Here is a 20736-nt window from a genome sequence, read left to right as displayed (position 1 = left end):
ACCACGTCCTCTCCCTGCTCCTCTCCCTGCTCCGCGCCCACGCCCACGTGCCTTACTCTCTGCCCTCTTCATCTTGGTTGACAGATAAAGATAAGCAGAAAAGTACTAAGGCCTTAGTGTGCTTATTCCTGAAATGCTCCTCCTAACAGGTGTAAGAAACACTAATGTTGTAAATTGTGGACTAAACTTTATTATTTTTCAAATGTGGCCTACACAAGTGTTAAGTTGTGTTTGGTGAACTTAACTTTTTTTTTGGTGCAGATCGGGCTACAGAGCTAGTTTAAATCACACGGAGACCGTGTAGACAGCCGTAAACGGCGCTGCAAGGCCAAAAAACCCTCCTCTCGGTTATCCTATATAGTGTTTTTCCACTATTTAGCTGGATACGAGTGGAAAGACACTAATAGGAATTTTTTTTTTCAAATTTTAAACTGGCTGCACTATTTGAAAAAAAGGAAATTGTTTTTCAAGGTATGAGGCAGTAACGCACCCTGAGCTGAATCCAACCGGCTATGGCTGCACACAGACTACAGGGCGAGCTGCGCTCACACAGAGACCGTGCAGACAGCCGTAAACGGCGCTGCAAGGCCAACAAACCCTCCTCTAGGTTATCCTATATAGTGTTTTTCCACTATTTAGCTGGATACGAGTGGAAAGACACTAAGAGGAATTTTTTTTTTCAAATTTTAAACAGGCTGCACTATTTGAAAAAAAGTAAAATTTTTCTCAAGGTATGAGGCAGTAACGAACCCTGAGCTGAATCCAACCGGCTATGGCTGCACACAGACTACAGGGCGAGCTGGGCTCACACGGAGACCGTGCAGACAGCCGTAAACGGCGCTGCAAGGCCAAAAAAACCTCCTCTAGGTTATCCTATATAGTGTTTTTCCACTATTTAGCTGGATACGAGTGGAAAGACACTAATAGGAATTTTTTTTTTCAAATTTTAAACTGGCTGCACTATTTGAAAAAAAGGAAATTGTTTTTCAAGGTATGAGGCAGTAACGCACCCTGAGCTGAATCCAACCGGCTATGGCTGCACACAGACTACAGGGCGAGCTGCGCTCACACAGAGACCGTGCAGACAGCCGTAAACGGCGCTGCAAGGCCAAAAAACCCTCCTCTAGGTTATCCTATATAGTGTTTTTCCACTATTTAGCTGGATACGAGTGGAAAGACACTAATAGGAATTTTTGTTTTTCAAATTTTAAACAGGCTGCACTATTTGAAAAAAAGTAAAATTTTTCTCTAGGTATGAGCCAGTAACGAACCCTGAGCTGAATCCATCCGGCTATGGCTGCACACAGACTACAGGGCGAGCTGGGCTCACACGGAGACCGTGCAGACAGCCGTAAACGGCGCTGCAAGGCCAAAAAACCCTCCTCTAGGTTATCCTATATAGTGTTTTTCCACTATTTAGCTGGATACGAGTGGAAAGACACTAATAGGATTTTTTTTTTTTCAAATTTTAAACAGGCTGCACTATTTGAAAAAAAGTAAAATTTTTCTCAAGGTATGAGCCAGTAACAAACCCTGAGCTGAATCCAACCGGCTATGGCTGCACACAGACTACAGGGCGAGCTGGGCTCACACGAAGACCGTGCAGACAGCCGTAAACGGCGCTGCAAGGCCCAAAAAACCCCCTCTAGGTTATCCTATGTAGTGTTTTTCCACAATAGAGCTGGAGACTGGTGGAAAAACACTAATAGGAAATTTGAGAAAAAATGTGCAGCAGGCTGCACTAAGAGCAAAAAAGGACAACTGTGTGAGGCAGTGTGAACCCCCCCTGAGCTGAATACAACCGGGTATATGGCTGCACACAGACTACAGAGTGAGCTGCACACACACACACACAGAGAGACCTTGCAGAACGCTTTTAAAACAGCGCTGCAAGGCAAGAGCAAGGTGAACAGTGAAGAACACACAGCGTTTTGCTAAATTAGCCTTTGGAAAGGAAAATAAAGCAATTAGCTAGCTCGACTGGCCCTCAGTTAGAACACAGCGTCCTGTCCCTAACTGAAATCACAGCAGAGTGAGCGCAAAATGGCGGCAGCGTTTTTTATAGTGCAGAGTGACATCATTTCAGCAGCCAATCCAAGCCTTGCCAGTACTTACATGCCCACCATGCTAAACAGGATGTGCCCACACTTCCAATCATTCCTCATTGGCTGCTGCGTTCAGTTTGAATTCTGGGAACTTCCGATTCCGGTATCCGATACGCGGGAAGTATCGGAATTCGGTATCGGAATTCCGATACCGCAAATATCGGCCGATACCCGATACTTGCGGTATCGGAATGCTCAACACTAGTTAATAGCCACAGATGGATCGTGTTTCCACCTGCGGCTGTTCCGGGTAAATGTCAGCAGTTCAAAACAGCTGACATGTCCCGGGAAAGATGTGGGCTCACCACTGGAGCCCACATCAAAGGGAGGGAGTCTGACATCGGTGTACATTTACGCCCAATGTTGGAAAGGGGTTAATATATTAATTTAATCCCCACCGTAACTTCTGTCCAAACCCTGAATTGAATCATCAGATACATCCATTTCAGTGACTGTTCCGACGTATGCTCAGTACGAGATCCCTTTTGTCACTGTACTATATTACTTTCAATGCACAGTGACAGTGCGCTCCCTCGCCGTCTCTTATGAGAAGTGATAAGCCGACAAGAGAGCGCATGATAACGATAGAAGACTTCCTTCAATGGAAGACTTCAAACAGAGGCTGGACAGACATTTGTCTGAGATGGTTTAGTGGATCCTGCATTGAGCAGGGGGTTGGACACTATGATCCTTGAGGTCCCTTCTAACGCTAACATTCTATGATTCCATGATTCTATAATTCTACAAATGCAGCAGGCAGAGACCAGCCCAGCCCCAGAAAATTATTTCACTTTCCGAGCTGGTCTGTGTTTTTCCTGCTCACTGCTTTCTTTCATTACAAAGCGCATTGACAGTGCGCTCTCTTGCTGATTTTTCACTTCTCATTAGAGTCAGCAAGGGAGCTCACTGTCATCCTGCATTGAAAAAAACATTCCAGAATGACAAAGGAGGTCATACTGAGCATACGTCAGAATTGACATGCTAAGTAGAGCTAGGGCTGGCCGAGCCCCTGAAATGGATCTCACTGATAACTCTTCATTTCACAGTGGGAACAGAGGGTGTGGCAGTGACCCAGCGTTTACCGGCCATTCTCAAACCAAATCTCATCAAACCGGAAACAGTTAAACGAAACAGCAGATAGAGAGGGAATGATACAGACTTATTAATTAAAGTATATTAGAAAAGCTATTTGAATATTACATTACAGAAATAGACATTTATGATTAATATCAATAAAAGTTAGTTTTGAACCACCCCTTTAATGATTGTTCAGTATACATGCAAGTGCAGTCAACCTGTTAAACCATCTATTAACCCCTTTCCCGAAATCGGAATAATAGTACGCCAATGTCGGACTCCCCCTGTGCCTGAGCCAGCACCTTTCTGATCTGTACAGCTGACATGTGCTTGCAACAGCGATTCCACCTCTGACAGCAGCATTTAACTCGTGCTTACCGGAAGCGCATCGTAAATCCTGCCCACCGGTGACCCCATCACATGGGTTGGCATGACAACCAGAGGTCTCCAGCAGACATATCTGGTTGTCATTGCCAGATTGCTATGAGCGCCACCCCATGGTCGGTGCTCATAGCAAGAAAACATTTCTGTTACATACAGGCGATCTGATCATCGCCTGTGTGTAGCAGAGGCAATCCGACAACTGCAACTTCTATGAAGACTATTAAACATGCAAAAAAAATTTTTAAAAGTTTTTAAAAATATTAAAACAATATAAATGTTCAAATCACCCCCCTTTCGTCCCATTCAAAATAGAACAATAAAAAAATCAAATATACACATATTTGGTATCGCCGCTTTCAGAATAGCCCTATCTATCAATATAAAAAAAGAATTAACTCAATTCATCACTATCGAAGCTACCGCCTCACCAACACCGGAGCTACCGCCTCACCAACACCGGAGCTACCGCCTCACCAACACCGGAGCTCCTGCAACCTTCAAACTACTGTCTCCTTCCCCATAATCCTGTAGAATGTAAGCCAGCAAGGGCAGGGTCCTCGCCCCTCTGTATCAGTCCGTCATTGTTAGTTTGTTTACTGTATGTGATATTTGTAACTTGTATGTAACCCCTTCTCATGTACAGCACCATGGAATCAATGGTGCTATATAAATAAATAATAATAATAATAATAATTGGGAAACGGTGTAATGAGAACAAAAATTACAAAATGTCAGAAATAAAATGCAATAACAGGGGATCAAAAGATCATAGCTCTCCCCTCCCCCCTCCCCTTCTTCATCCCTTCATTCCCCTTTCCCCTCTGAGTTATTAAAAAAATTTCAATAAAGATTATTTGAAAAAGAAAAAAAAAAAAAAAAGGTCATAGATATGCCAATATAGTATCAATAAAAACGTCAAAAAACATCAGCCCGGTTTGCAAAAAATAAGCCCACAACCAGCCCAAGATCATGAAAAATGGAGACGATACAGGTCTCGGAAAATGGAGCCATTTTATTTTTTTTTACCAAAGCTTGGATTTTTTTTCTACCACTAGTGATGAGCGAATATACTCGTAACTCGAAATTTCCCAAGCATGCTCTGGTGACCTCCGAGTATTTTTTAGTGCTCAGATTTAGTTTTCATCGCCGCAGCTGAATGATTTACATCTGTTAGCCAGCATAAGTACATGTGGGGGTTGCCTGGTTGCTAAGGAATCCCCACATGTACTTATACTGGCTAACAGATGTAAATCATTCAGCTGCGGCGATGAAAACTAAATCTGAACACTAAAAAATACTCGGAGGACCCCCGAGCATGCTCGGGAAATTTCGAGCTACGAGTATATTCGCTCATCACTATCTACCACATAAATAAAAAAAACATATATGTGTTTGGTGTCTATGAACTCGTAATGACCTGGAGAATCGTAATGGCAGGTCAGTTTTAGCATTTAGTGAACATGGTAAAAAAAAAAACAACAACTGTGGAATTGCACTTTTTTTGCAATTTCACCGCACTTGGAATTTTGTTTCCCATTTTCCAGTATATAATATGTTAAAAAAAAGGTGTCATTCAACCCCTCACATGGCCATTTTGCACATTAGGTTTACACAGTACAATGTGCTGCCAAATACGGTGATTTTTAAGTTTGCTTAAAAACTATTTAACCCAACGAACAAACGCTTTACTCATTTATCAGGTGATTGCCGGCCTGTTTAGAGAGGCCAGTCGGGAGATTAGTGTTCCTAAGAATGCTCGTACCCTATTATTAGTCAGTATAAATGGGTCATAAGACTCAAGATCTGATTCTGATAAGCATTTCATGTCAGTTCATAGAAATGTGCTTGTCCATCCACTATTCTTAATGGAGCGTGGTTAATATGCACATGTAAGACAATTATTCTGGGTAACTCCTTATCTATAAGGAGGTAGCCATAGATTTCCTCATTACATTTTAAATAAACTACACCTAGAGTTAATGTGAATACTCCAAAGCACATATTAGCACTGGAAAAAACAATATGAGGAACGGTTATTTTCATTTTATTGTATGTGTGCATCCAAATTAAATTGCACATTTTCAGCAGCAGAGATTAAATTCATCATTATTGGATTTCTGTTACAAGAAATAGGATAAAGAGGGCAAATTATTCTCATCCACTTAGATAAAATGTTAATTTTTTTTTCTTGGATTTTTCTTTTTGGTGATTGAATCACATAGGATTCATAGCCTGACTTGAACCTGTGAGTCACAAATTGCATTCTATGGACCTACGTGGATTAGCTGTTCTGAAAGCTTTTTTGTCTTTCACTGGCTTTTGACAGGAGTGATTGATTGATTCTTTGTTTCAACAGTGGTTGTACGCCATCTGCTGGAGACAAGTACACACTTTCATTCCAGTTGTCTTATTAGACCTCATGAAGTGTGTCACATGCTTTGTAATGTGTCATAGTTTACAATGGTGATATATATGCATATCCATGTAACATGGTAAACTATTCATCTTTACTCTTGGTTGCCTTGTTATGAATCACTTTTAGAAAAATCAGTCAGGCTTTCTATACATCTCTATAGCATTCAGCCAAATATTTGTTTGTCTGACAGCAAATTCTACTAAATTTACAGTACATTATTTTATTATTATGGCAGGACTGGTTGACTACTTAATGTATATCCTGACCTCCCAATTCTCCCTATGAGATCATGTGAGTGAAAAGAACAATTGGGTTGACTCCTCCTGGTATCTGTTTTGAACTGTATTTCTGTTATGCTGTAATGTCTATTGTCTGTACAAGTCCCCTCTATAATTTGTAAAGCGCTGCGGAATATGTTGGCGCTATATAAATAAAAAAATTATTATTATTATTATTGGGCATTTGGAATGTCAAACCCACTATTATTTTGCTTTCAGGAGACATAGCCTGAACCAGAGGTGTTTGACAGCAGATAACTCCTCTATCTCTTAAGAGAACACATGAATGCTCAAAAGCTGAACAGAGTGTGCATGGGTATGGGGAGAGGGATCACAAGGAATAGTTTCCAAATGAGTGTTTGACAGAAAGATATTTAACATGCATATCCTCCTTTAGAGACTCCCTGTGGGTGACTGAGATTTTGCGTGGAAGGAGGAAGACCGGGCTGTGGGTACCTGCGTAATGCCGGGTGCGGAACTGTTGAGGCTGCATCCAATGTTGCTGGAGGGAAAGAATAGGGAGCCAGATAGGACTCATGACCTGGTGAGAGGGGGCGTGGCGAGACAGGAGAGAAAGCAGGAAGCGCAGGAAAAGAGCAGAGTTTGCCGCCGACAGGGAGAGGAAGCAGGTGTCCGCCGCCCTCTACGAGGGGAGAGAGTGTGCAGAGCTGAGACCCGGCAGAGGTTACGTGAGGGCCCCACAGAACCAGTGAGTGTACAGAGCTTCGGGCGCTCGGATAGACAGTGTGCGGTGCTCGCAATGCAAGTGCCAGGTGCAGGATCCTGAGGTGTATTTCCACTTGCTGACAGGCGTGTTGCGGTGCACACCCTGGATAGAGACTTCCACGGCATTACCCACTTCGGCTTTACAGATTAATGGACTAGGGACTCAACGGGCAAAGCTGGTGACCACCCATTGCCGCCAGGAGCTGGATCACGTGTTGGTGGGTTACGACTTAGGGCGCCGTACTGGCCATTGCCGATATTACAACTCTCATCAGACTGCATGCGATTGAGGAACAGAGAAGCCATGATGAGTGAAGTTTAATAACAAGACTGTTGTGTTATATCATAATTCTATTGTTAATTATCTGTTGCTTCCCTGCGAGGAGTTCATTATTGTTATAAATTAAACCGCATTGTTGTCAACCCTTGCTCTGCATTCCCTGCGTTACTGCATCCCTGAACCTGCTTACACTTGGCATAGTCGGCAGGATGCAGTCTACGAATGCAGAGACCGCAGACCAATCTTTCATGAGTGTCCCGAGGTCAAGCTTGAACTGGGAGCCATGCGCAGCAATCTCCCAAAATTCAAGGGGAGTAATTTAATGCTGTGGGACTGGACTGAGCGGGTTAAAGGCATGTTGAGGATGCATCCTATGACTCCTGATATGCAAGCAGAGATTGCGGTGATGGCCCTGGACGGTGAGTCTAGATGTTCTGTAATGTTTTCCCCCCCTCATGAACGGGACACCCTGAACTAGGTGTTGCAGATTTTGGAAGAGATGCATGGGGATCTCACCAATGTCAGGGAATTGCGGATGCGATTGTTCCACCATATTCAGAGAGAGGGGGAGTCAGTGACTCAATGCATTAATGCACTGCAAGAGGTAAACGCACATATCGCCAAATGGGATGATGTAAGGGTAATAGGAGTAAGCCCCCCTGATGTGATATTGAGGGATCAGTTTGTGGCGGGCCTCAGGGATGTGCTGCTTAAGCAAAGTTTGCGGGAGCGCTTGCGTACCAAACTGCATATGGCCTTCTTAGAATTTGGGTCAGAAGCGCACGTTTGAGGGCAGGAGCAGGGGACAGCAGCCTTGACAGGGATGGTCTGGAGCATTGAGGCACCCTCCCCGCCCGCAGCTGAACCAGAATGGGCCCAAGAGATCCTGAAGGAACTGCGGGAAGAGTGGTCCAGCCACAGAGGAGCCCCCATTGTAGCTCAAAGTACGCCCAGAGACAGGAGTGTGTTATGACCTGGTGGTCAGGACAATAATGGACCTGGTGGTTAAGAGCACACGGAATGACCTGGTAGTTACTGATAATAAAGGACGAGCTCTGGGACATGGAAACTCTGCTGACCGCAATCCCTAATCCTATCACACACACTAGAAATAGCCGTGGATTGCTCCTAACGCTCCCTATGCAACTCGGCACAGCCTAAGAAACTAGCTAGCCCTGAAGATAGAAAAATAAAGCCTACCTTGCCTCAGAGAAATTCCCCAAAGGAAAAGGCAGCCCCCCACATATAATGACTGTGAGTAAAGATGAAAATACAAACACAGAGATGAAATAGATTTAGCAAAGTGAGGCCCGTTTTACTGAACAGACCGAGGATAGGAAAGGTAGCTTTGCGGTCAGCACAAAAACCTACAAAAAGACCACGCAGAGGGCGCAAAAAGACCCTCCGCACCGACTCACGGTGCGGAGGCGCTCCCTCTGCGTCCCAGAGCTTCCAGCAAGCAAGACAACAAAAATCAAAATAGCAAGCTGGACAGAAAAATAGCAAACCAGAGAAAAACAAGCAGTAACTTATCTTCAGCTGGGAAGACTGGTCACAAGAACGATCCAGGAGAGAGCTAGACCAATACTGGAACATTGACAGGTGGCCTGGAGCAAAGATCTAAGTGGAGTTAAATAGAGCAACCAGCTAACGAATTAACCTCTTCACCTGGGGAAGGAAACTCAGAAACACCCACAGCCACCAGAGGAATTCCATTGATAGAACCAGCCGAAGTACCATTCATGACCACAGGAGGGAGCCCGACAACAGAATTCACAACAGGAGTGACTCTGAGTTCCGTTAGCTCGTCAAACATTGCCAGGGAATGGGACAATCTCGTACAGAATGGAATCCGAAATGTTACAAGTGTGGGAATGCCAGACACTATGCCCGCGGGTGTGCGATATGAGGACGGTCTCTACTTTGGCAGCTGTTAAACTAGTGGGTTCCGTGGCTGGGGGAAGCTGCCCAGAGTCTAAGAGACCAAGGAGGAGAGAGGACAGTCCTGAAAGTTTGATTTCTATGAGTCCTACCATCTGGGCTGAAGTGAATGGGCGAGCCATCCGTTGCCTGATTGATACTGGTTCGCAAGTGACCACCATGCCGGAAGTGTACTTTAGATGTAATTTTCCAGAAGTGTCGCGGCTGGAGTGGGGCTCAGTGATCAGACAAAGGATGTGGGCCGAAAAGAAGTCGTGTTGGTTGCTAATATGTCGGCAGTGGTCCTGCGATGATTCTCGGGATGAATGTACTGAAAGAAATCAGAAATCTCCTGATCAGCGAGACGCAAGAGGCCTTTCTGGACCATTGGAGCCCGCGAACCCCCCCCAGGTAAAAGGTATTCAGCAACTGATACAGGCTGCCCAGGCCAAGGAAATGTCAAGTGAATGGAAAGTTCTGGGAAAGGTGATGATTCCTGCAGCTGCTAAACTCATTCTACCACCTGGTCAGACTGTGCTCACGTTGCAAGTATGAGCCTGTATGCCTCTCAAGGTGGTGGAAGTGCAGATAGAGCCAACATTGGTTTATCAGGTACCCTCAAGACTCTTTGTCGCTCGTACATTAGCCACAGTCCAAGATGGTGACATTGTGGTGCGGTGCGTCAACCTGGGAGAAGATAATCTCACCCTCCCGCCTAAGAGTGAAGTGGCTCAGGTACTAGGAATGCCGGAAGAGTTGGTGCAACTGGAGGCTGTACAGTTAGCCAGTAATGCAAGGAGATCCATGGACCCTAGCCATTACAATGACACCGGAGCATCCTCCTGGAAACATGAAGGAGGGTCGTCAAATCTTGGAGCAGATGCTGGCCGAATTGACGGAATCTCGCCACAACAGGTGCAACAGGTGGAAGCTGTACTAGAGCGGTACCAAAAGGTCTTCGCTCGCCATGAAGATGACTTTGGGTGCACCCAGGCTATCGCTGACGAGATTGCCAAGGGAAATGCTGCACCAGTCTGGGAAAGATATTGACAGATACCGCCTCAGATGTACAAGGAAATGAAGGAGATGCTGGCTCACATGTTACAGAGCGTAGTTATAAGGGAGAACAACTCCCATTGTTCTAGTTTGAAAGAAAGATGGAACCCTGCGCTTCTGCGTTGACTATAGACGACTGAATGCTTGTACGATGCGGGACTCCTATCCTTTGCCCATTATTGAGGAATCGTTGTCTGCCTTGGGAAACGCAAAGTATTTTTCATCCCTGGATGTGGCCAGCGGTTAGTGGCAGGTGCCCCTGGCTGAAAATGACCAGCTGAAGATGGCGTTTTTACTGCCCATGGGATTGTTTGAGCTTAATAGGATGCCCCAAAAATGTCAACTTTTTTGCAAACAAATTGAGTACCTGAGACACATTGTATTCGCTGAAGGAGTGAGACCTGCGCGAGCAGCAGTGCAAAAATTGCCCATTCTGAAAATAGCAAAAGACGTTCGGTCCTTTCTGGGGCTTACCAGGTACTACCGTAGGTTTGTACAGAATTTCACCCATCTCGCCAATCTGCTACCGGAACTTCTGGTTCAAAGAATCAAGCTATACAATGGGGAAGCTGCCAGGAGGAAGCCTTCAGAGCCTTGAAGATAGCCTTGACCAAGGCCTCAATACTCGCCTACGTGGATTTCTCACAGTCCTTCATCTTTCACACTGATAGAAGCCTACATGGTCTGGGGGTCATTTTATCACAAATGCAGGGAGGAAAGGAATGAGTGATAGCCCATGCGAGCCACTCACTTCATGACTCGGAACGGAACCCGGACAATTACGGCTCTTTCAAGTTGAAATTGCTGGCGTTGGTGTGGGCAATGACCGAAAAGTTTGCAGAGTATTTGTCGGGGTCTGACTTCCAGGTACGCACCAACTAGCCCACCTGGAAAAATGAAAAATTGGGGGTCTTGGAACAGCGATGGATGGCCCGCATGGTGAAGTATCGGTACAAGATCGCTTATCGGGCCAGTGTCAAGAATATGCATGCTGATGCTCTCTCTCGAGAAAGTGACTCATGAGCAGCCAGAATGCGACCGAGATGAAGAATTGGAGGCAGATGAGATTTCTGGTTTTCAGGACCTTGCAAGGTCGTTAGTGGCAACGCAGGGACTGACCCGAGAGGCGTCTGGAGAACAGGTGCTTGGATGACCTCGGGATGACAGGGTGCAACTCCAGCAAGCAGATAAGGAACTTGCCCAGCTGACACAGTGGGTGGCCCTGAAGCAACTTCCGAGCCGTCGAGAGACGCTCTGACCCCAGGGGCTCTGCAGATTCTGAGACAGTGGGAGAGGCTCCAGTTGGAAGATGATTGATATATAGAAGAGAACAGCTAGTGAGGGAATTGAGGGTCACTTGGTAAGTAGTGCTCTTGGAAAAGTTGGTCCGTGTGGTGGCTACAGAGGCCCGTGAGAGAAGGGCTCACTTTGGTCTGAAGAAGATTTTCCAGTGGTTACAGAAGCTGGTGTATCACCCCCGATTGAGGACTGCAGTAGAGGAGGCTTGTCAAAGATGTTGGAGCTTTGAACTAACTAAGCCTCTAGAGCTGAGAACCCTGATGCAGACCGTCGTGACTACTGCCCCCTTGGAGCTATTGATGATTGACTACTTAGCCGTAGGACTTGGGTATGAACACTGGTTATGACCGATCACTTCATCAAGTTCGCTGTGGTGACACCGACCTGGAACCAGGTCCCACTCCAACGGTTCTTGACTGCGATGAAGAAGAGACACTCGCCGCAGCCCCAAACTAATTCACTGTCCACCGGCCCCAGAGATGTGTCCAGACCTGAAGTGACAGATTCATTGAACCAAACTATTCTCTCGCCTCCTATCAGTCAACCTCTATTACGCCGGTCAGAGCGAACGACAGCTGGAGTACCTCCCACTCGTTATGAACAAGATCAATTTATTTGGCAACAAATTATACAGATTATTACAAACAAATTATTCAAATTATACAGTGGGGAAAATGAGTGTTTGGTACACTGCCGATTTTGCAAGTTTTCCCACCTACAAAGAATAGAGATGTCTGTAATTTTATCATAGGTACACTTCAACTGTGACAGACAGAATGTAAAAAAAAATCCTGAAAATCACAATGTATGACTTCTACATAATTAATGTGCATTTTATTTCATGAAATATTATTATTATTATTATTATTATTATTTATTGTTATAGCGCCATTTATTCCATGGCGCTTTACATGTGAGGAGGGGTATACATAATGAAAACAAGTACAATAATCTTAAACAATACAAGTCATAACTGGTACAGGAGGAATGAGGACCCTGCCCGCAAGGGCTCACAATCTACAAGGGATGGGTGAGAATACAGTAGGTGAGGGTAGAGATGGTCATGCAGCGGTTTGGTCGATCGGTGGTAGCTGCAGGTTGTAGGCTTGTCTGAAGAGGTGGGTCTTCAGGTTCTTTTTGAAGGTTTCGATGGTAGGCGAGAGTCTGATGTGTTGTGGTAGAGGGTTCCAGAGTAGGGGTGATACGCGAGAGAAATCTTGTATACGATTGTGGGAAGAGGAGATAAGAGGGGAGTAGAGTAGGAGATCTTGTGAGGATCGGAGGTTGCGGGTAGGTAAGTACCGGGAGACGAGGTCACAGATGTATGGAGGAGACAGGTTGTGGATGGCTTTGTACGTCATGGTTAGGGTTTTGTAGTGGAGTCTCTGGGCAATGGGGAGCCAGTGAAGGGATTGACAGAGGGGAGAGGCCGGGGAATAGCGGGGGGACAGGTGGATTAGTCGGGCAGCAGAGTTTAGAATAGATTGGAGGGGTGCGAGAGTGTTAGCGGGGAGGCCACAGAGCAGGAGGTTGCAGTAGTCAAGGCGAGAGATGATGAGGGCATGGACTAGGGTTTTTGCAGATTCATGGTTGAGGAATGAACGGATTCGTGAAATATTTTTGAGTTGCAGTCGGCAGGAAGTGGAAAGGGCTTGGATATGTGGTTTGAAGGAGAGATCAGCGTCAAGGATTACCCCGAGGCAGCGAGCTTGTGGGACTGGGGAGAGTGGGCAGCCATTTACTGTAATTGATAGGTTCGTTGGGGGGGTCGCGTGAGATGGGGGAAAGATGATGAATTCTGTTTTGTCCATGTTAAGTTTCAAAAATCTAGCGGAGAAGAAGGATGAAATAGTGGACAGACATTGAGGGATTCTGGTTAGAAGGGAGGTGATATCTGGTCCAGAGATGTAGATCTGTGTGTCGTCAGCATAGAGGTGATACTGAAAGCCATGAGATTCTATGAGCTGTCCCAGGCCAGAGGTGTAAATGGAGAAGAGCAAGGGCCCAAGGACTGAACCTTGTGGGACTCCGACAGATAGAGGGCGAGGTGAGGAGGTGGTGTGTGAGTGGGAGACGCTGAATGTCCGGTCTGTTAGGTATGATGAGATCCAGGATAGGGCCAAGTCTGCGATGCCAAGGGATGAGAGGGTTTGTAATAATAGGGAATGGTCCACTGTGTCAAAGGCAGCCGACAGGTCGAGGAGGAGGAGGACAGAGTAGTGTCGCTTGCTCTTGGCGGTTAAGAGGTCATTGGTGACTTTAGTTAGGGCAGTTTCGGTGGAATGGTGTGACCGGAAGCCAGATTGTAGGCGGTCAAAGGGAGCAGGAAGAGAGATGGGAGGACAGTTCAAGGTAAACGTGTTGTTCCAGTAGTTTGGAGGCATAGGGGGGAAGTGATATAGGGCGATAGCTAGATACAGAGGATGGGTCAAGAGAGGGCTTTTTGAGGATAGGTGTGATGGAGGCATGTTTAAAGCTTGAGGGGAAAACACCAATTGTTAGAGATAAGTTGAAGAGATGGGTTAGGGTTGGGATGAAGATTGTGGTGAGGTTTGGGATGAGGTGGGATGGGAGTGGGTCAAGTGCACAGGTGGTGAGATGTGATCTTGAGAGTAGAGTGGAGAGTTGATCTTCTGTAATGGTGGAGAAGTTGGTTTTGGAGGTGGAGGGCTGGGAAATCGGGAGGAAGAGCTCTGGGGGTTGTTGACCAAAACTGTCTCTAATGCTATCAATCTTCTGCTTGAAAAATGAGGCAAAGTCTTCAGCAGAGATAAGTGGGGAGGGAGGAGGTGCTGGGGGACGGAGGAGAGAATTGAAGGTGTTGAATAACTGTTTAGGGTTGTGAGAGAGGGAGGATATGAGAGATGAGAAGTAGGTTTGTTTAGCTGTGGCAAGTGTGGTCTTGAAAGTAGTGAGGGACTGTTTGAATGCGATGAAGTGCTCGTTAGAGTGGGATCTTTTCCATCTGCGCTCAGCAGCTCTGGAAGCTCGCCTAAGTTCTTTGGTCAGGCTGGTGTGCCAGGGCTGTCTGTTGATTTTGCGAGCTTTGGTATGTGTAAGTGGGGCAGCAGATTCCAAAGCTACAGCTATTGTGGTGTTATATAGAGCAGCAGCGTCATCCGCATTGTGTATGGAACTTATGCCTGTGAGGGGGAGGAGGGATTCAGAGAATGAATGTAGGTCAAGATGTTTAATATTTCTGCGAGGGTGTGAAAGTTTGTGGGGTGGGGATTGTAGACATGGAGTGGAGAGAGATGAGAATGTGAGAAAGTTGTGGTCAGAGAGTGGAAGAGGTGAGTTAGAGAGGTTAGATAGAGAGCAGAGGCGGGTGAAGATGAGGTCCAGTGTGTGACCGTCTTTGTGAGTGGCTGCAGAAGACCATTGAGTGAGGCCGAAGGAGGAAGTGAGAGATAGAAGTTTAGTGGCAGCTGAGAGGGAAGTGTCAATGGGTATGTTGAAGTCGCCCATGATGATAGTGGGGATGTCCGCAGAAAGGAAATGAAGTAGCCAGGTGGTGAAGTGGTCAAAGAAGATGGTGGCTGGCCCTGGGGGACGGTAAATGACAGCCAGTTGGAGGTTGGTGGGAGAATAGATGCGCATAGAGTGCACCTCAAAGGAAGGGAGGGTAACAGAGGGTGGCAGTGGGATTGGGGTGAAGGAGCAGTTATCTGACAGGAGAAAACCAACTCCTCCGCCATGTTTGCTGCTGGGGCGGGGTGTGTGGGAAGGGTGGAAGCCACCGTAAGAGAGTGCAGCAGGGGAGACTGAGTCAGAGGGGGTGAGCCAGGTTTCGGTGATGGCAAGGAAGGAAAGTTTGGTAGTAACAAAGAGATCATGGATGTAGGAGAGCTTGTTGCAGACAGAGCGAGCATTCCACAGAGCTCCCGTTAGTGGGACTGGGGAAGCGGGGGCTGGGTGAATGGGTATTAGGTTAGAGAGGTTAGAGAGGTTGTAGCAAATATGGTAAGTATTTGCTACAACAGAAAAACAGAACTTAATATTTGGTACAGGAACCTTTGTTTGCAATTACAGGGGTCACGTTTCCAGTAGTTCTTGACCAAGTTTACATATACTGCAACAGGGATTTTGGCCCACTCCTCAATACAGATCTTCTCCAGATCTTTCAGGTTTGGGGCCTGGACAACATTGAGTTTCATCTCCCTCCAAAGATTTTCTGCTGGATTCAGGTCTGGAGGCTGGCTAAGCCACTTCAGGACCCTGAAATGCTTCTCACTGAGCCACTCCTTACGTGCTTCCTCTGTATTATCCAGATGGTCATTGTCGTACTTCAAACATGTGCTGACATGAGCAGGGGACCTTGTGTGTGCTGCAGGATTTTAATCCATGACGGCGTAGTGTGTTATTAACGGTAATGTTTGAGACTCTGATCCCATATCTCTTCAGGTCATTGACCAGGTCCTCCCATGTAGTTCTGGGCTGATTCCTGATATACTGGGGCAGTGTGCATACTGTGTGGTAATGAAAGTTCAACGCAAATGTCTTTTTTGTCCAAAACCTCACAAATGAAAATCCAGCTGGGGCGTCAAAACAGTCCGTATCCGAGACCGATTGCCGTGGGCAACTGCTCCACTGTGTCACGCTGAGGGGACACCAGGCTCTGTGTTGACTTCACACACAAGCCTGGTGTTGCAGAGCCACCTGCTCTGCAGCTTGCAAACCAACACTGACACACCCAACCTTTTGCTGCAGGGTTTTAAATGGGATTTGTGGCCATGGGCCACTTGTTAGACATGGCTAGAGGGAGTGAACTGCCCCACTACCATCCTGTAGCTCACTCCAAAAACAAAATCTCATGCCTGGTTTTCTTAAATCTACCTTGGCCAAATATCTTGACCAAGTCTACACTTACAACATCTGCAAGGAGTTTGTATATTCTCCCCATGTTTGCGTGGGTTTCCTTCAGGTTCTCTGGTTTCCTCCCATATTCCAAAGACTTGCTGATAGGGACTTTAGATTGTAAGCCCCAATGGGGACAGTGCCGATAGTGTATGTAAAGCGCTGTAAAATTAATATACAGTGGGGCAAAAAAATATTTAGTCAGTCAGCAATAGTGCAAGTTCCACCACTTAAAAAGATGAGAGGCGTCTGTAATTTACATCATAGGTAGACCTCAACTATGGGAGACAAACTGAGAAAAAAAAATCCAGAAAATCACATTGTCTGTTTTTTAATAATTTTTTTTGCATATTATGGTGGAAAATAAGTATTTGGTCAGAAACAAACAATCAAGATTTCTGGCTCTCACAGACCTGTAACTTCTTCTTTAAGAGTCTCCTCTTTCCTCCACTCATTACCTGTAGTAATGGCACCTGTTTAAACTTGTTATCAGTATAAAAAGACACCTGTGCACACCCTCAAACAGTCTGACTCCAAACTCCACTATGGTGAAGACCACAGAGCTGTCAAAGGACACCAGAAACAAAATTGTAGCCCTGCACCAGGCTGGGAAGACTGAATCTGCAATAGCCAACCAGCTTGGAGTGAAGAAATCAACAGTGGGAGCAATAATTAGAAAATGGAAGACATACAAGACCACTGATAATCTCCCTCGATCTGGGGCTCCACGCAAAATCCCACCCCGTGGGGTCAGATTGATCACAAGAACGATGAGCAAAAATCCCAGAACCACGCGGGGGGACCTAGTGAATGAACTGCAGAGAGCTGGGACCAATGTAACAAGGCCTACCATAAGTAACACACTACGCCACCATGGACTCAGATCCTGCAGTGCCAGACGTGTCCCACTGCTTAAGCCAGTACATGTCCGGGCCCGTCTGAAGTTTGCTAGAGAGCATTTGGATGATCCAGAGGAGTTTTGGGAGAATGTCCTATGGTCTGATGAAACCAAACTGGAACTGTTTGGTAGAAACACAACTTGTCGTGTTTGGAGGAAAAAGAATACTGAGTTGCATCCATCAAACACCATACCTACTGTAAAGCATGGTGGTGGAAACATCATGCTTTGGGGCTGTTTCTCTGCAAAGGGGCCAGGACGACTGATCCGGGTACATGAAAGAATGAATGGGGCCATGTATCGTGAGATTTTGAGTGCAAACCTCCTTCCATCAGCAAGGGCATTGAAGATGAAACGTGGCTGGGTCTTTCAACATGACAATGATCCAAAGCACACCGCCAGGGCAACAAAGGAGTGGCTTCGTAAGAAGCATTTCAAGGTCCTGGAGTGGCCTAGCCAGTCTCCAGATCTCAACCCTATAGAAAACCTTTGGAGGGAGTTGAAAGTCCGTGTTGCCAAGCGAAAAGCCAAAAACATCACTGCTCTAGAGGAGATCTGCATGGAGGAATGGGCCAACATACCAACAACAGTGTGTGGCAACCTTGTGAAGACTTACAGAAAACGTTTGACCTCTGTCATTGCCAACAAAGGATATATTACAAAGTATTGAGATGAAATTTTGTTTCTGACCAAATACTTATTTTCCACCATAATATGCAAATAAAATGTTAAAAAAACAGACAATGTGATTTTCTGGATTTTTCTTTCTCAGTTTGTCTCCCATAGTTGAGGTCTACCTATGATGTAAATTACAGACGCCTCTCAACTTTTTAAGTGGTGGAACTTGCACTATTGCTGACTGACTAAATACTTTTTTGCCCCACTGTATAAGTGAGTAAAATAAACAAAAAAATAAATAAATTCTCCACAGCAACCACAGTCCCAAACACGCTTCTATGTGCATCCTGTTTTTTTATACAGATAACAAACAGGTGCAATAAATACAGGTAATGAGTGCAGAGTAGGTGGGCTTCTTAACCCCTTCCTGACCTTTGACGCCACGTAGGTGTCATGAAATTCGGTGCCAATCCGACCTATGACGCCTATGTGGCATCATGGAAAGATCGCGTCCCTGCAGATCGGGTGAAAGGGTTAACTCCAATTTCACCCGATGTGCAGGGACAGGGGGAGTGGTACTTTAGCCTAGGGGGGGTGGCATCACCCCCCCCCCCCCCCGTGGCTACAATCGCTCTGATTGGCTGTTGAAAGTGAAACAGCCAATCAGGACGATTTGTAATATTTCACCTAAAAAACTGGTGAAATATTACAATCCAGCCATGGCGGATGCTGCAAAATCTTCGACCATGACTGGAAACACTGGTGCATCCCCCCCACCGCCACCGATCTCCTCCCGGGTCCTCCGTCCGGTGCTCCGCTCCCCTCCGCCATCCTGTTTGCTCCCCCATCCTCCTGCCCGCTCCCCCCATGCTCCGATCCCCCCCATGCTCAGATCTCTCCCCCTTATACTTACCGGGCCTCCCGGTGTCCGTCCGTCTTCTCCCTGGGTGCCGCCATCTTCCAAAATGGAAGGCAGATTTGTTCCAGGTATATTTTGATCACTGTGATATAACCTATCACAATGATCAAAAGAAAAAAAAAATTGTAAATGACCCCCCCTTTATCACCCCCATAGGTAGGGCCAATAATAAAATAAAGAAAATATATATTTTTTCTTTTTCCACTAGGGTTAGGGTTAGAACTAGGGTTAGGGTTAGGGCTAGGGCTAGGGCTAGGGTTAGGTTTAGGGTATTTGCACATGGTGCGGATTTGGCTGCGGATCCGCAGTGGATTGGCCGGGGATCCGCAGCGGGTGGGCCGCTGCGAATTCGTAGCAGTTTTCCATCAGGTTTACAGTACCATGTAAACCTATGGAAAACCAAATCCGCTGTGCCCATGGTGCGGAAAATACTGTGCGGAAACGCTGTGTTGTATTTTCCGCAGCATGTCAATTTTGTGCGGAATCCGCAGCATTTTACACCTGTTCCTCAATAGGAATCCGCAAGTGAAATCCGTACAAAAAACACTGGAAATCTGCTGTAAATCCGCAGGTAAAACGCAGGGCCTTTTACCTGCGAATTTTTCAAAAATCGTGCGGAAAAATCTCACACGAATCCGCAACGTGGGCACATAGCCTTAGGGTTAAGGTTGGAATTAGGGCTAGGGTTGGAAATAGGGTTAAGATTAGGCTTGTGGTAAGGGTTATGGATAGGGTTAGGGGTTTGTTGGGGTTAAAGTTGTGGTTAAGGTTAGGGTTGGGATTAGGGTTAGGATTAGGGTTACGGGTGTGTTGGGGTTAGTGTTGGGGTTAGGGTTATGGCTACAGTTGGGATAAGGGTTAGGGGTGTGTTGGGGTTAGTGTTGGAGTTAGAATTGAGGGGTTTCCACTGTTTAGGCACATCAGGGGTCTCCAAACGCAACATGGCGCCACCATTGATTCCAGCCAATCTTGCGTTCAAAAAGTCAAATGGTGCTCCCTCCCTTCCAAGCCCTGACGTGCACCCAAACAGTGGTTTACCCCCACATATGGGGTACCAGCGTACTCAGGACAAACTGGGCAACAACTATTGGGGTCCAATTTCTCCTGTTACCCTTGCAAAAGATAAAAAAATTGCTTGCTAAAACATAATTTTTGAGGAAAGAAAAATTATTTTTTTATTTTCACGGCTCTGCGTTATAAACTTCTGTGAAGCACTTGGGGGTTGAAAGTGCTCACCACATATTGACATAAGTTCCTTGGGGGGTCTAGTTTCCAAAATGGGGTCATTTGTGGGGAGGTTCTATTGTTTAGGCACATCAGGGGCTCTGCAAATGCAACATGACGCCCGCAGACCATTCCATCAAAGTCTGCATTTCAAAAGTCACTACTTCCCTTCCGAGCCCCGACGTGTGCCCAAACAGTGGTTTACCCCCACATATGGGGTATCAGTGTACTCAGGACAAACTGGGCAACAACTATTGGGGTCTAATTTCTTTTGTTACCCTTGTGAAAATAAAAAATTGCTTGCTAAAACATAATTTTTGAGGAAAGAAAAATTATTTTTTATTTTCATGGCTCTGCGTTACAAACTTCTGTGAAGCACATGGGGGTTGAAAGTGCTCACCACAAATCTAGATAAGTTCCTTGGGGGGACTGGTTTCCAAAATGGGGTCACTTGTGGGGGGTTTCTACTGTTTAGGCACATCAGGGGCTCTGCAAATGCAACGTGACGCCCGCAGACCATTCCATCAAAGTCTGCATGTCAAAACGTCACTACTTCCCTTCCGAGCCCTGACGTGCGCCCAGTGGTTTACCCCCACATATGGAGTATCAGCGTACTCACGACAAACTGGGCAACAAATATTTGGGTCCAAATTCTCCTGTTACCCTTGTGAAAATAAAA

This window comes from Ranitomeya imitator, chromosome 3, assembly GCF_032444005.1.
Source record: "Ranitomeya imitator isolate aRanImi1 chromosome 3, aRanImi1.pri, whole genome shotgun sequence".
NCBI lineage: Eukaryota > Metazoa > Chordata > Amphibia > Anura > Dendrobatidae > Ranitomeya > Ranitomeya imitator.
This window is presented reverse-complemented; position numbering follows the sequence as displayed.